We start from the raw sequence: 16,893 nt of genomic DNA, 5'->3' as shown, positions 1-16,893 counted from the left end.
AGTCATTTTTTTTTCTATAGGTGGCCTCAGTTTTTGTTTGACATGCTCAATTATAAGTTTGTTTGCACTTGCCTGTTAATTCAAAGAACTTAAAACACTTCTATATTGAAATCTGAACTGAGCATTTTCTTTTTACGAAAGTTCTGGTTTCAGCTTGTGATTCCAGGTAAAGTTTCCTTTGAAACAAAATAGAAAACATTTTTCATTTATTTCCCTCTATGTTAGAATCTAACTAATTAAGTAGCTCTAGTACTCCAGTAATCTTGAGCAAAAGCTTAAAATTTGGCAAAGTCTTTACTCTTCCTTCAAAAATTCACCCAGAAATTATTAGGCCAAATGTCATTTTTTGGAGAAGCTTGGAGACAGTTGCTAGCTAAATACGACAAAGCCTCCATCTGTACTAACGTTCTTCTGTTTCACAGCTCCTTTTTGTCAATTACCCTCCAAAGTATTCTGGCACAATCTTGCCCAGAGTTATAGGAAAATCTAAACACAAATCCGCCTCAAACTATTGGTCTTTTTGTCGTGTGTATTATATTTCTCTACACGTAAATATACGCAAAGGAGGAAAACAATCACTACTTTGCTGTCAGTATTTCCCTAGCATTAACTTCAATTCTGTATTTTTTGATACCTCCAAGTTTAATGGCTTTTAAACACTATTATTTTTAAATGAAATATAATTTCATTTTTGTCATTCTATGAAATGACTTGAATCTTGAAGTTTTTACAGCTAATTCTGCTGCAGTTGCTACTACTTCATATTGTTTTCAAAACATTGTATTTAGGTATATGAGCCAAGCATTTTCATTATAAAATTAATTTTCTTTGAGCAGAAAGGCAACTGAAGCAAATTATCTTAAACTTGCAATTTTAATTCTTCCCTTCCCTGGGCATGTAGTTTTTTAGAATAATGTGGGCATGCACACTGACTGTAAAGAATTTGGAAACACTGGGTCTTAATTCTGAAAGTGCTCTCAGGACAAATGTCCCTTGAAGAGCTCCTGTAGAATGCAAACAACACACATAAAAGATTCTTTAAAACGGCCAGACTCAAATTCACACTATCCAAGTGCTATTTGGGTTTTACGACATCAGTATGTTACTGTGAACCACATTTATTCTGGTAGAAGACTGTCTGCAAACACTTTGGCTTGTAACTGGACTCCACTCCTGTTGTACATTTACAAATATTTTATTTGAGTCATCACCTGGACTTGAATCCCCGCTGCTTTTTCTATTAAATTTCAAGCATGATTATTCTAAAGAGTCTCAGCATTAAAATTTGGGCCGAGATGTACAAAAAATATCAAAATAACTATGTCATTTTGATATCACACAACTTTTTTTTTATTTTTTAAAGGAATAATGTTTTTAAAGTTTCTTGTTTAAAGACTCTCAGTTTTTTAACCTAAACATCGGCTGGATCCCTAGAAAGTTATAATTATAGTGCTACAACAGAGAGTGTAACAGATACAGGTAATTACTACAATTCAGATTTGTTGTATATGCTCATTAGAGACAATTACAATAGGTACATATGTAATTTGTGAAGTTAGCATTTCAGGTGTTTTTGAAAAAGAGCATCATTTGAATCTCGTGCCATTTCAACCACTCACTGAGGTGCAAAGTCCTACCCACAACGGGACCTCAGCTCTCCTCTTGTGGAGCACAAAACTGTAGCATTATCTTGATCACATAACCACTTATTCTGGAAGCAAAGAGCCAAAGAATATCTTTAGTCCCATCTGTCCAACTGCAAGCACATTCCACAGATATGCTTGATAACATGATGTGACACGAATAGGGATAGGGAGAAACTCACTACCTGCTGTCTGGTAGGATGGTCCTCACTAACATGATCCCTCACACTCCTGATAGTCTATGCTATTTACAACAATCAGATACAAACTCAGGTCTGTAAGTGTAGCACTATTTTATTCAAATGTTCTTTTTATAACATACATCTTGCAGTTATGAAGAAAATTACCCATCTTCAGGTGGATGTTGAGCCTTGGCTTCCTTCAGTTGCTCAGCCTGTTCCAATACTGCTATCTCATGTATTGAGAACAACCCTGTCTAGCAGAAACACCTTTGCAAAGAGGAGTCTATCACACCTTCCTGCAACAGACTTCCATTGCAGAAGTAGTGAAATGCCTCTATCTTCAGATTACAGCTAAGAGACTGTGACCCCTTGTCCCTTAGAATATCTATTAGTCCACAAGACTCTGGGACTTCTTGGATGCCTACCTATTTTGGAGTTCCTAATCTGTCTGGTTAGAAATGAATTTACAAATTAATCAGGAGGTTATTCTTGGTAGCGGTCACTGTTCTACTGACTACAGGGGAAGAGGTGAGAAGTAGAGTGAGATCCTGGCAGTCAGCAGACTTCATTGATTAAACTGAGCTTTTTTCTAAGATCTTCCTGCTAAGCAGCCTTCTTGAGGTCACTGAGCTTTAACAATGACTGCTTTAAAGCTCTGATTTTGCAAGCTCCCGAGGTAGATCAATTCTTGGTAACACATGAAGCTCCATTAACATCAAGGAGATTTTGTGCAAGTGGAATAACTTTCCTTAGAGAATCAACCCTGTAGTCAGCAGCAAAGCTCATTGTTGAAGCAAATAATTTTTCAGTTACCAAGTATGTAATTATCCTACACATAATTCTTTGTACATCCTTTGGAGAATTCTGATCCATCCACTGGAACATGTTGATTCCTAATACCTGTCATAAAATCTCAAGCACTGACACCACAAACAATTATAGAAATGAACTAAAATACAGATGTAAAAAAAAGCTAATGGGTCATGAGCGTGCCATTTCAGTAGTGCTGGTAGATAAAATGTGTTTGTACTGTTTCAATCTTTAATTAGGTTGAATAAAATTTTCCTGAGGGCTAGATTCATTGTAGAATTTGAATTCTATTCTCATCCTTTTCTCTTCCCAGAGGAGGCGGTGATTTATGAGTAGGAGCCTCCTCCTACTTCTCCCCCATCCAGGCCAGCTTAGTCATTTTCTCTGACTTAGCAGAACTGTGACTGTGCAAAGTCACAGATAGCCCACATCAGGGCTGCAAACAGTTATTCCATTTCCCTGTTCTGATATTAGATCAGTGTTGTAGCAGTGCACCGGATCAAAGACAAGTGTGTTCCAAGGAACCTTTCTTATCAGACATTTAATACATTTTAATACCACGTTGCAGCTAAACTGGCATGCCTATACAGTAAGACTTCTTTGAAAAAGCTCTCACTAACAAGCTAAGGGAAAGTTATTTATTAAAAATAGACTAAAAAGATCACAAGTTATTCTTTTATCATTCGTTAATATTTTAGATAGGGCATCTTTAACTAAAGATAACAGAAAATATTTCTGAAACTACCAAAGATTTTCCCTTCTGAAAATACAACTCGAGATTCATGAAAAGAAATTATTACGGTCTCCATTTTCCATCTTTCCAAATTAATTTCAAACACTTGAGTAGCTCTATTACATTTTATTTATGTTTCCAACAATAAGCACAGTGAATGGATATGCATGTGAAGATTTCCCTAACATCCAGAAGACCAACGCAATTTGATCTCTGAATCACTACCAAAAAGCTTTCCTCATATTTATCCTTGGCCAAGGTCTGGCAGCCATTACAAGTCACAATTACTATATGACTATATGAGTAAGATAAAATTTGATCTGCCTTCAATTCATGTCAACTTAGTGATCTGGAAGTTAGTTATTAACTCTGAGCTAGTCGCACAGAATTACAGAATCACAGGAGTTGGAAGAAACCTCTGGAGACCAAGTCCAACCTCCCTGCTAAAGTGGGTACCCTAGCGCAAGTTCAGTCATATAGTTCTCCCTTACTATCTAGGAATAGACCTAGGAACTTCAACAAGGACTCAGATGATGCCCTCAGACATTTATTCTACATTTTGATTAATCATTCCTGGGAAATGCCAGACTCTCTCTGTTGACTATAGAGGGAGCCTTGACAACTCACTTAGATAGAGCCTAGTTTTTATATGATTAATATTATTGAGATAAATCTCACCCTTATAGGGATCAGAAAGACAGTAATCTATTGCTTCCTAACACTGTTTCTTCTAATCTTTTTGAAGTGTCATGCTGGCATATTATTCCAGCTGTGTTCCTGTTTGTAATTTTAACAAATAGCATAAAAGTATTCATAATCAGAAACCTTGCTGCTTTTACGGATGCATTTTGTAAGATAAATAACTAAAGTTATTATCCTGTTTGTTTTAGTTCTTAATATTCTCAGTGTCTTCCAGTTAATTTTGAATTCTTTAAAAAGAGTTTTTGTAATCATATGAAATAATGGTGATGATTCCAGTTTTGTCTTCCAGTGATGCTACTGAAGAATGTAAATATGCACAACACATGGAACAGACCATTTCAAATCTGTTTGAATGTTAACCTAGGTATCTATGTTTTATAACTATTCTGTGCATCTGAAAACTCTCAAACACGAATGACCTACTCAGCTTGAAAAATGATGACACAGAGATGTCTAAACTTTCATCTGCCAGGGATACATTATTATTGCACATATTTAAAAGTCAAACACATTGTAGAATATAAAATATCAAAGGTCCTTTGTACCACTAAATTGTGCTTGGACCTGTATGTTAAAGTGAAAGATGAGATTTTTATCACTGACGTCTCTGTAAAAATACAAATGGAGCCAGAAGTAGGATTTATCTAACTGGAAGTAGATGTCAACAGTGTTCATCTTTGAGCTTTTTGTCTGGAATTCTCTTATACTGAATGGGACAGAAAATAACATTCCTAGACATGATTTACTTAAGCTTAAAGAAGATACCTGAAATAGGCTGCAGGTATTACTTCCTATAGCATTATTATGTATGTAGTTTTAATAGAGTGAGCGTAGCGTGAGTAGCTCAGATATAAAAGCTTACTTTGTACAACTAGGTGAGATTGATAATAAACCTTGGTAAAGAATCAGAGCTTCATTATTAAAGCTGGCATTTTGAGTGAAACTGGTGCATGCTAAGGCAATAACAGAAATATTAAGTCTTTTTAGCCTCTCAAAAGCTAAATCAATCATCTCAGTGCTGAAGAGGGGACTTGCTGGAGCACAGAACCTGTGACAGAATATTTTGGAGGGATGCTGACATGTAGAAAGGCAGGATTTATGTGTGACAAAATATCTACCAACTTGTTTGCTCTATCCAGTTTCTGAGTACATGCTTGTATTTTACACATCTTTCACATTCTCTCTATATGTCTTCATACACCTCAAAGGTCTGTCAGTTACTGATGAAGCAGCAGCCTATCATGGACTGGGCAATATTAGTGACTCATGAAACAGAGTAGTATCTGGGTAAACAGATTTTGCTGTTGTTACGCAGACAGACTTGGAAGCATTGGTGAGTTGAAACAGACAACATTATTTCACTCTGCCTCTTTTTTATTTATTAATTCTAAACGTAAATTGCTGAACAAGTTGCAAAGAGAATAAGTTAGATCCATTTTGGTGACACTGAGCTATCTGTGAAGTGTGGGTATGACAGAACATTATCAAGAAAGGCAATAAAGAAATTGATTGCAATTATTTGTAAATATATTCAAAATAATTCAAATTGAAAGCAAATCTAAACAGAAAGCTTCTTTGAAATGTCACTAAGATTAAAAGAACTTAATGATAGAAAAGGAGTAACATAGGATATATTTAGTCCATCTTTGATCAGCAATTGGAATTTTTCCTACGTGATGTTAAAATCTGGATAGCATGTATGAAATCATCAGGACTAATCCCTGTGTTATTAAAATTACTTTGATACAAACAACATTGACCAGAATGGAAGTTAATGAAGAATATGCCTTCATCTTTTTTGTTTGATTTACCTTTCTAACTAAGCAAGCCTGTTAGTACAGACCTTCCTACAAAAACTATGTGATGGTACCAGTGTGTTTTACAGTTGATAAACACTTATATGACTTAATCGAATTTACATGTTATGTATAATATTGACTGATCAATTTCACTATTGCAAAGCCAGATGCCTGAAGCAGCAATAGTAGAGAATAATTTGCTGCACTGTACACTTCAGAAAATCTGTTGGTTCAGATTCTGCTTCCCCTTTCTTCCAAATGTTACATGGCAAATTTTATTAGGAAAAACATGAGTATTTCAATGACTGAACATTTGATTCTGCGTAACATAAACCACAGAACACCACCCTGTAATTTCTTCATCTGCACCTTAATGTCTCATTGATATATCATGTAAAAAAGCATCTAACTTTAACTCAGGCCTCACGTGCCAAAGAATCAAACATATCCTTCTAACTTGCTGTCAATTTCCAGTTAGTTAAAATACATAAAGAAAAGTATTCTTTCCTACCTGAATGTATGTGCTATCAACATCAGACACTAGATTTCATTATAATATTTCATCAGATTTTCATTATAATTTGCTCTTGCAATGAAACCTGCCTGCTTGCCTACCTGAAACATTGCATGGGAAGCTTATATTTATTGTTATCTGTCATGACTCCTAAGTCTTCCTCTTAGTCATTCATTCCAGAATACAGTCACCCATTTTACTAGTTCAGCCTACAGATTTGTTTCTAAGAAGAGAAAATTGAATAGTTTATTGCTGGTTACAATTACGTGATTGGAAGTTATACATAAGATGACATTACATTCCGTGGAGACACACAGCGGGAGGACAAGTGGTGACAGGCACAGCATGAAACCTGGAAAATTCTTGCTCAATACAGGTTGAAGAACTTTTACTATGAAGGTGGGCATACTGGAGCAGTTGCCCAAAGAGGCTATAAAATCTCAGCTTTGGACGGATGTGAGACCCAGCTGGACATGGTCCTGGGAAATTTGCTTCACCTGTGTGTGCTTTGAGAACGGGGCTGGACTAGAGACCCCTTGTGGTCCATTCCAGCCTACGTCTTCTGCGATTCAGTGATGCCTGATATCTGATCTTGATTTTACATATTAAAAATTCGTATTTTACAGCTTAACCTTTACTATTTTCTCTGTGGTATTGCCAAGGACCCCTCACCCAATAGAACTGCTGCGGTTCTCATTTGCAGGATGATCCTTTCAAACTTACGAAGCAATATTAGAAAACTCAAAAAACAATAACAAAACAGAACAAAACAGATCAAAGCCTTATGTAGGTAATTTTATTTAACAGATATAGAAAAAAGGTTGGAATAATCAGTCAGTTGCAGACAGGAGTTGACTTAGAGTCAATCAAAATGGTTTGAAAATCTAAATATCATAGAATCATAGAATGGTTTGGATTGGAAGGGAATTTTAAGATCATTTAGTTCCAAACCCCTGCTGCAGGCAGGGACATCTCCACTAAATCAGGTTGCTCAAAGCTCCATCCAGTCTGGCCTTGAATGCTTCCAGAGAAGAGGCATTCACAACCTTGCTGGGCAGCCTGTTCCAGTGTCTCACAGTAAAGAATTTCTGTCTAACATCTAGTCTAAATCTACCCTCTTCCCATTTAAAACCCTTGTCCTGTCACTACATGCCCTTATAAAAAGTCCCTCCCCAGTTTTCCTATAGTCCTCCTTCAAGCACTGGAAGGCCACTATAAAGTCCACCAGAGCCTCCTCTTCTCTAGGTTGAAGAGCTCCAGATATCTCAACCTGTCCTCATAAGGGAGGTGCTTCAGACCTCTGATTATGATATCTACATTCACTGGCTTCTACAGGTACCTCAACCAGAAAAAAAAAAGCCCAGGAGAGCATACTCTCCCCCCCGCCCAGTGAGTGACACAGGCAAGCTGGTAACAACAGACAAGGAAAAGGCTGAGGTACGTAACAGTTTTTTGCCTCAGCCTTCTCTGATAACTGCTTGCCATGCAGTCCTCAAACATCTGGTTTTGTAGGAGGGTATCACGAAAGCAACATCTCTCCCACTGTAAATGAAGATTGGGTTTGTGACCTCTCGAGGAACCTGAACATCCACAGCCCTATGGATACTGATGAGATGCACCCCAGAATCCTGAGGGAATTAGCTGATGTAGTCACCAAACCACTCTCAACGATATTTGAAAAGTCATAGCAATTAGGTGAAGTCCCTGGTGACTGGAAAAAATGTAACACCAGACCCACTTTTACAAAGAGGAGTTTATTCTTGATGTGATAGCAAAGAAGGAGCCAGTGGAGACAGTCAAAAAGAAAAGTCTAAAAATTGAGTTTTTCAGTAGTGATATGAATATCGTTTCTGCCAAGAGCAGAAGAAAAATATTGCAGTGTTTGAAAGTAAAGATCATGAACATGTAAAAGAGTTATAATTTTGTGGCTGACTACAAATGCCAGAAATAATATACAAGGTAGAAACTTATTCTGAACAGTTAGACAGATTAAAAGCTATCTGAATCACCGGCTTGTCTGACAAACCTGCAGATCATATTATTCACCAGAGTTCTAAATGAGAGAAGTTGTAAGGAGTGACTAGGGAAGGGAGAAGAAGGTGAGGTGCTTTAAACAAACTGCATTTGAGCTGATAGTTATCAGAAGATGCTGAAGTCGAGAGACAAGACATTACAGATGAATTAGAGGTATAAATTTTTATCTCCACAAGGAGATAGTAGTTAAACTTAACTTGTGGATGAGACCACTAAAAGAAAAAAAATATGAGCCCAAGTCAGAACTCCATGCAGTGGCAGAGGACCCACAAAAGGAGGTAGTAACAGAGAGATTCATAAGAAAATTCAGAAAGGACAAAGTTGCTGTAGTCACTGAAGCTACAGAAGGGAAAGAATTCAACAGGAGTACTGCTACTGTGTTAAGGGCAGACACAAGTGAAGATGGCAAGGAAAGGGCACTGATTTTGAGCCTTGAGCAGACGTAAGTCCATACAGTAATACTGACTAACTCTAATGGAAAGTAAAGGTGAACTGAAAGGTTATGAAAGGTCAGCTGAACTGAAATGAAGATAGAATCAGAGCATGAGACTCCTGAATACAACTGCAGACAATGTAAACTTAGTGGAAAGAAGGGTAAGACTGGATTTCTTAAGGTGGGAGAAAATAAAATGATTTTGTTATGAAAGGAAAGATCAAAAAGAAGAAGTGATGAGAAAAGTGGAGAGGTAATATGAATGGGTGAGAATGCCTCCTGATCTGCAAGGGAGTCACTGCTGGGCTCAGAAATATCAGCAGACCAGAAAACACACATGCCATCATGCAACCAAATGGTTGAGGTAGGAAGGGATCTCTGGAGATCGTCTAGTCCAACTGCTTCACTCAAGCAGGGTCACCTTAGTATAAAGAAGATGTAGCTGAAGTAGAGGAAGAACAGGCTAGCTAAAACGTGAGAAAGAGTACATCACAGTTTGTAGATTTTTTCTTGTATTAAATCACGGTACAAATGAAAACAGTACTGAGGGGAAGCCTAAGAATTAAGCTGCAGATAAAAAGAGAGCATCTACAGTACAGGAGTGGAAGTCTGTCAATATGAAAATGTAGAGTTGTTTCACTTAAAGACACAAAAATTGAAAGGGAGTAAATAAATTTGTAGTAGAGGAAGTCAGACTGCTCACAGAATGTTTCACTGAGATGCCACGCAGCATTAACAGAGGAAGGAGATAATGAGTCTGGCCAAGGAGCTGGTATGTCTGCAACAGTTATGAGAAAGATTTTGTATTTTCTTGAGAATATTATAAAAGATATTGACTGTCATAAGACTTGGTGCAACTTCTGAATGAATACACAAGTAACTTCTACACTAGAATGACAGCTCACCATTTATGACTTCATTTTACTCTTATCACATTTTTAATCTACTTAATGCAAGTTTGATTATTTTTGTTTTGAGCATAAATTAATGTCTTGCAAGACTAAGTTAAATTCACAGTAGAAATCTCAATATATGCTGTCATCACATTACTTTGTAACACCTAAAAAAGTTACTTTTAAAAAAACAAGATATACATTCTATAAGCTGTTTATTTTGGATTAGTAAATGTAACAACTTTTAAAATTTATTAGACCAGACTCTTCTGACAATCTGATTTGTATTGATTTGCCCATGGACCTCAAGACTGTAAAATACCCTATGAAGATTGATAGGTCAAATACTTGATCTCCTTTGGATTGCGGGTGTGAAACTACAGATAACTTCACTTGATATTACTGCTGGCTTCACTGGAATGTAAAGAGGTTGATTTTTTAAATGTTTTTTTTTTTTTTCTTTTCTTTTTTTTCCTTTTTGCAAATTCCATGGCTAACTACTCCTAAAGGAATAGAATAGCACAACAGGAGGAAACATTATGTGGAATATGCCTGCAATTTGGCAGGCATATTTTGCTGCCTAAAAGCACAGAATTGTAGAATCATTAAGGTTGAAATAGACCTCTAAGATTATCTAGTCCATCATCACCATGCCCACTAAACCACAAACCTCTGTGTCACATGTAAAGCCTCCCTTCTCCCAGACATCAACACTTCCTCCCTACTTGGTGTCATCTGCAGACACACTGAGGGTGCACTCAGTGCCCTTGTCCAGGTATGAAATAAAGATATTGAACAGCACAGGCCCCAGTACCAACCCCTGCCAAGTGATCTCCCTCAAGATGATCTGCTCCATAACCTTCCCTGGCATTGAGGTCAGGCTGACAGGCCAGTAGTTTCCCAAATCTTCCTTATAACCCTTCTTGTAGATGGAAGTCACAGTGGCAAGCTACCAACCCTCTGGGACCTCTCTGGTTGACCAGAAACACTGATAGATGATGGAAAGGCTTGGCTATCACCTCTGCCAGCTCCCTCAGCACACTCAGGTGGATCCATCTAGTCCCATGGACTTGTGACAGTCTAGATGGAGTCTTTAACTGTTTCCACCTGAATTATGGGGTGTTTATTCTGCTCCCCATCCAAGAATTTCAGGCCAGGAGGTAGAGTACCCTGAGAATAATGGGTCTGACTTTTAAAGACAGATGTAAAGAAGACACCAAGAACCTCAGCCTTTTCCTTATTCTCAGTTGTCACATTCCCTCTGCAACCAGGAATGGATGGAGATTCTCCTTAGCTCTCCTCTCACAGTTAACATATTTGTTAAAAAGTTTTTTGTCCGCTTTTAACTACAGTGGTCAAGTTGAGTACAAGCTGGGCTTTTGCCTTCCAAATTTTCTCCCTGCATATCATAACAAATTCTTTGTACTCTCCTTGAGCTGCCCATTCCTTTTTCCACAGGAGGTAGATTCTCTTCTACACCTGAAGTCTCAGATAAGTTCCCTGTTCATCCACAGCAGTCTTCTTCTCTGCCTGTTCATGCTATGACATACACAGACAACTTGCTGTTGCATCTCTAAGACATTTTTCTTGAGGAGTGATCAGCCTCCCTGGACCCCTTTACCCTTCAGATTGAATCCCAAGGGACCCTCAAAAATATCTTCCAGCTTGTCTTTAACTATATTTTCCTTGCAGCAGCTATTAAAGTGGTTGAGTACTGATGAGTTTCTGGGTGTGTGATTGTGAAATTTCTGGCTGTCTGAACAAAACTTCAGTCTTCCAGGTTAGGTTGTCTGAAGCATATGCTTAAAACAGCATCACCTCTGTCAGTATGTCCTCTGGTTCTGAGCCACAAGGTCTCAGGTGGTGCCATTTCACTTTTTCCAAGGCAAAGCTCCACATACACTAACCACTCCATTGCATAGAGTGCAAACACTCCCCCTTGCTTTCTCAGCCTGTCGTCCTTGAAAAGCCTGTATCCACTCACTGCAACACACCCATCATGTGAGCTGTCCTACCATGGCTCTGTAATTCTAACAGGGTCATAGGTCTAACTATTCCTTTTTGCTTCCAGGCTGGATGCATTTGTGTAAAGGCACTTGAGATGAGCTCCTAGCCATGCTGCTTCCACAATGAGAGTGTGAGAGCCTCCTCAGTCACGTTATCTCCCAGATACTCAAATTGCTGGGACAGTATTTGAAAAATATCATTACATGGTTGTTGTTCCATTTTTGTATTCTTCCTCAGACATATACTTTCTGATTACTGCCTATGGTGAGTACCTGAAGAACTGCCACCAGCAGGAGGGGTTAGCCTATTAAACAGAGAGTAGGATATGAATCCCAACTCCATTTACTGCAGAAAAGCTTGTAGCTTTGAGCTTAGTACCTTCACCCCCATTTGGCAACCATCCAAAATAGGATACTGGGCTACACAAACTCAGTACAACTATGCTTATATTCTTGGGTTGCTGCCCAGAGGAGATATGCAAACTGAATTACTCCTTTTGTTCCTTTGCCTTTTAAGATAATACTTGACTTTGAGCTGCTGAAATTCTTCCTAGGTGTTTTTCATAATTGTTTTTTAACCCAGTCTTTCTGATGTGGAGTAGTTCTTCAATCTGTGCTTGGATACTAAATAAGCTGCCCCTTAGAAAAAACATATTGTCATCAAAATCCAACTCTCGCAACATTCTGCTGTTGAAGTAGGCAATGAATGTGTTACAGTAAAATATATCCTATATTTATAAACATTTTAACATGTGCTCACCTTAATTCGACCTTAGCCTGCCCTATATGAAGGCTCAATTTCTTTCTGCATTTAGAATATTCAGCTATGCTTCAGAATTATTCACAAGTGATGTTGTCAAATATCTGGAAATTTATAGTGCTCATAACAACTTTTGTTTTTGCTGCTCTACATTCAATTTTGTGCCTGCTCTTAGGTTTAACACACGATTTTCTGAATCAAGCTTCGTTTAATTATCCTTCAGTTTCCTTTCTACCACTCTGGGTGACACTACAGGGGATTTGGTATCACTCACAAAAGCATAATGCACACTAGTGCTGAGAAGATTACAATAGGTTAATTTGTGTATTATTTCTTAATGTTGTGCAAACCACTAAGTTCACTGAGGCATATCAAAAACAACTGTCAGAATCTCTCCAAACACATTCTGATTAAGAAATTTTGTAATGAAAGTGTTAATAACATGTCATAAAGCATGGACTTGCATATGTTTACTAGAGCTAATGAAAATAACAAAAAATATTGGGTGTATTTTAATATTTCCTTGCTGTTTGAAATGTACAATCTGGACTGTGCAGAAGGCCCAACGCATGCATTATAGTAGATGTCCTCAGATCTATCTTGTTAGATCTTATTCCTTGCATTATTTTAGATATAGAAACTGAACACCAAACCTATCCTGATCATCATCATTTTGATCCTCCCAAAACTTCTGCTCAGAGCCATAAAATAAAGGGCATTTTTATTCCTAAATTTCAGACTGATGACGTTATTATAAGAATGAGAGTCTGCCGAAAGAATGGTGGAAATACCCCATCTGATAATGAAGAAGCTGCCCTCAGCATTTCTTGTGCAGCACGCCTAGGCAGGCCTTTCTAGTGGTTATACCTCAAAGACAATTTGTGGAATGGAAAAGACTAGAAATGGATACAGAAAGATTAGATCTATGTTGCCCTGCTTACATCATGAGTTATAAGCCCTGAAATGTGTACAATGAGAGCATTAGGTTCTTAGTTCTACTTCTTTCACTCTGCATGCCCATGCCTTTGGTCCACCTTACTTGCTAATGTAGACATGGCTTCAGTCTTTCTACACGTATTTAATAAACATACTGTCTCATTTCCTACCTCTTCAACTGGCAGCTCCATGAAATCTGCATATGACTGAGAAGGAGGAAACATATACTGTACTTGAAAAGATGTTTTCTCAAATCCTCTACATCACAGATTTGGGAGGGTCTTAGAACTCAGCAAACTTTGCATGTAAAGGCAATTTTTAGATGGTCAAGGAAAAACTGAGTTCTATATTAGAAATTAGAATTAGAAAACTTTTGGAAAGAGAAAAAACAGATTATTAAAATATAGAAAATCAGTAAAACAAAGAAGTTTTAATGAACAGAGACTATTTAGGGTAGCATTGTGAAAATTCAGGCGTCAGTTGCTTCTGGAAGATACACATATCAAGGCAAACAAATATCCTACAAAAAAATAATACAGCCAGTAGTTAAGTAATGTACTAAGTAGAGAAAGAATATTTTGACTTCATCATCTTGCAGCTCAATGGCAGAGACTAGTCCAGTGAGTTTTCTGCTGCTCATCTTGTAAGTATGAGCAATGTCTTGAAAGGAGGTAGTTAAGTTTCAGGTCTTTGCTCTACAGTTTCCAGCCTCTTGACAAATACAAATTGCATCTATTTTTCTGTGACAGAGAGAATATTATATAAGGAATGGTGACCTGTTTATTTATCTACTGTTTATTTAAGTTCTAATATTTCACCTCTGAGAAATCAAACAGGTTGATATTCCTCAGAGTCTAGGAAATGGATTTTTAATTAGCTACCCAGAGAACAGCTCCAGATGATGGATCTGAAGGTAATTTTAGTATTCTGTGTGACTTCTGGCCAACGATGTCTGCACTGCAAGGCTGAAGCTCAGCCTTCTGGTATACCAGTCTACTGAACACGCACTGCTGTGCCTAATCTAGCATTGGGTCTCTGCAGGGGAAAAAGAGAAGGGGCGGTGGGGACAGTTTTCATGATCACTAAAGTGATATGTGAGTTTGTCTGAGATGTTTCTCTTTTTCTGTGAGGCAGACAAGATTGAATCAAATGTGAGGTACATCTGCACAGCTAGCATTGTGGGAATTTCTTCTGCAGCGGAGAGAGAGAGAGAATTTCAGAGCTGAATTAAATTTTCTTTTATTCAGTTCATACTCCTCCTGGCAGCTGAGCAACTTTAAGTGCAAACATTGCTAAGGTGATAATGAGAAGAAGCATGGTGAAAAAGAAAACTGCATTTGGCTCATGAGCTGCCCTTCTGCATATTGCCAGGGGAAGCAAAGTCTTGGAATCAGCAGACAGCTGATACAGTATGGAAGAAAAGGAAGACCGTTCAGTTCCAAAGACCATTTCCTTCCATGCATTCTCAGAAGTACGTTACCAAAAGATGTGTACTTATCATATGCAAGCCTGAATCCTAATTTAACTCAAGGAATGGCTCTTTAAGGGTTGGCAGGCTTGGGACAGTCAATCTTGGATTTAAATTCAATAATGTGAATGCAAATTGAGTTTGATTTTCAACTTAGATAACTGAATAAAAAGTGAAAGGCGATGAAAACACATTCAGTGAATTGATGCTCACCTAAACTAAAGGAAGATCCTGCTCTTAATCCTATTGGAGTAAGTCTACACAAGTCCTGCTTACAGTCTGAGCTAACCAGCTATGAGATGGATATTGTGTAGCTGTAGTTACTGCAGTTCTATGCTTGATCTGAAATGCCATGCTCAAGAGTAGAATACGCCGAACTGTGTGTAGCACTAGGGTTGCAATGCTATGTAGTATGTCCAGTTTAGAGGGTAGGCAATGTGAGGCTTACGTACCTGAAAAGTACTGAGTAGGTATACCAGTGGTCCAACAATCCTCAGGATGTCAAAAGTTACATCAGAATTTGGTTAACATGAAGCCCCAGAAACCAATACTGCTGAATTCTGTATTATAAAAATAAATTCAAGGAGTACTGCCTTTCTTCAGTCATATAACACATACACTGATGTTTTGGAGTAAAGATATAAAGTATTAACATTTGCAAATGGTAACGTGGAAAATGGTGTAAACACATGAAAGAAACATTGCAAATCAGTATTGAGGGAAAGAGAAAGAAGTAAGGAACTAAAAACATTGATTCCTTCATGAGCTTATGAGAGGAGAGTTTGCTAAAGAATGGATAGCAAGTTAGCAATGAGGCTACAGTGCAAAGTACAGTTCCATGAGCAAGTTCCTATGGGAGAAACAATGGTGTGAACCGAAAGTGTTTCTGTCAGTGCACGTTAACTGCCAGGGTGCATAGCTGCATTATGTAGTTGCTATGAGGTTGTCAGTGTCACAGTGAAAGAGCTAAGCAATATTACTTAATGATACAAGGTTTGCATATAATAATGATATATAAATGATATTCTGACTTGTTACAAAGTTCTCATCCTAGCTTACTTTGTGTTAACTTATTCATGAAACAAAATTCTGAAAAGCACTGATGTAGATTATTGGAATTTGGGTTATTTTCTTGAGACATTACTGAAAAGGTAAGTAAGAACCTTTCCTCTAAAACATTGGCAAACTCTATTCAGTCTATTCAGGTTGTTACACTATGCAGGTGACCCTCAGAGCACCGTATTCTGGACTCTTCATTGCCACACAGATGGAGATAAACTGAATTCTTCACTGTTGTTCACTATTTTAATATTTATGCTGCTCCTAAATTTGAATCCTATATGTCAACTTAAAAAAAAAAAAGGCAAAAGAAAGCTGGTTTGTTTTTTTGTTTTTTTTTTGTGGTTTTTTTTTTAGATATTTTGTATATACGATAGTAGAGTAAGCCTAATGATTTCAGTGGTATTATTTCTGTTTTACACCAGCAAAAGCAAGATTAAATTTTGTTACAGTACATATCCATACCACTAAAAATGAACTAAAAAGCCCCTTTTTTTGATAAAGCCTGTATGTATCTCTCCTAAAGGGATATCTATCTCTGCAGTTGACATTAGAGTGTCCTTTCTTTTCAGTCTGAGTTGTCTATTCCTTCACAAGCTAGCTGGAAATGAACTTCTTTTCCAGAGAGGCATATAGTCTGGCTTTCTGAATGACAAACCTCATGGGGTAGCTCCTTACCAGTTAAAAGGCTTTCAGAGTATTAATCTTGACAATCTGAATGTAAGGGAGAGATATGGGAACTACCAGCTGAATTTTCACTCATTTTTGAAGTTTTTATCTGTTTGAAGAGCCCATATTTTCAAGAAGCAGGAAGCACTGGCTGTTAGAAGCTGTTTTAAGGTGTCACAAACAGGATACCAAAATTAAATGGTAATTTACAAAATCCAAATGAAGAGTGGAAAGATATATTTTAAAATATTT

At 37.5% G+C, this 16,893-nt stretch overlaps 1 long non-coding RNA gene across 1 annotated transcript in view; it reads right to left on the bottom strand.

Moving 5' to 3' along the window:
• Positions 1-16,893, bottom strand: part of LOC125690315 (uncharacterized) — a 131,864-nt gene that overhangs the window by 7,265 nt on the left and 107,706 nt on the right. The window lies entirely within an intron of this gene.

Source organism: Lagopus muta, chromosome 3 (genome assembly GCF_023343835.1).
Source record: "Lagopus muta isolate bLagMut1 chromosome 3, bLagMut1 primary, whole genome shotgun sequence".
Classification (NCBI taxonomy): domain Eukaryota; kingdom Metazoa; phylum Chordata; class Aves; order Galliformes; family Phasianidae; genus Lagopus; species Lagopus muta.
Note: the sequence above shows the minus strand (reverse complement) of the source record. Positions and strands in the feature narration are given on the sequence as shown.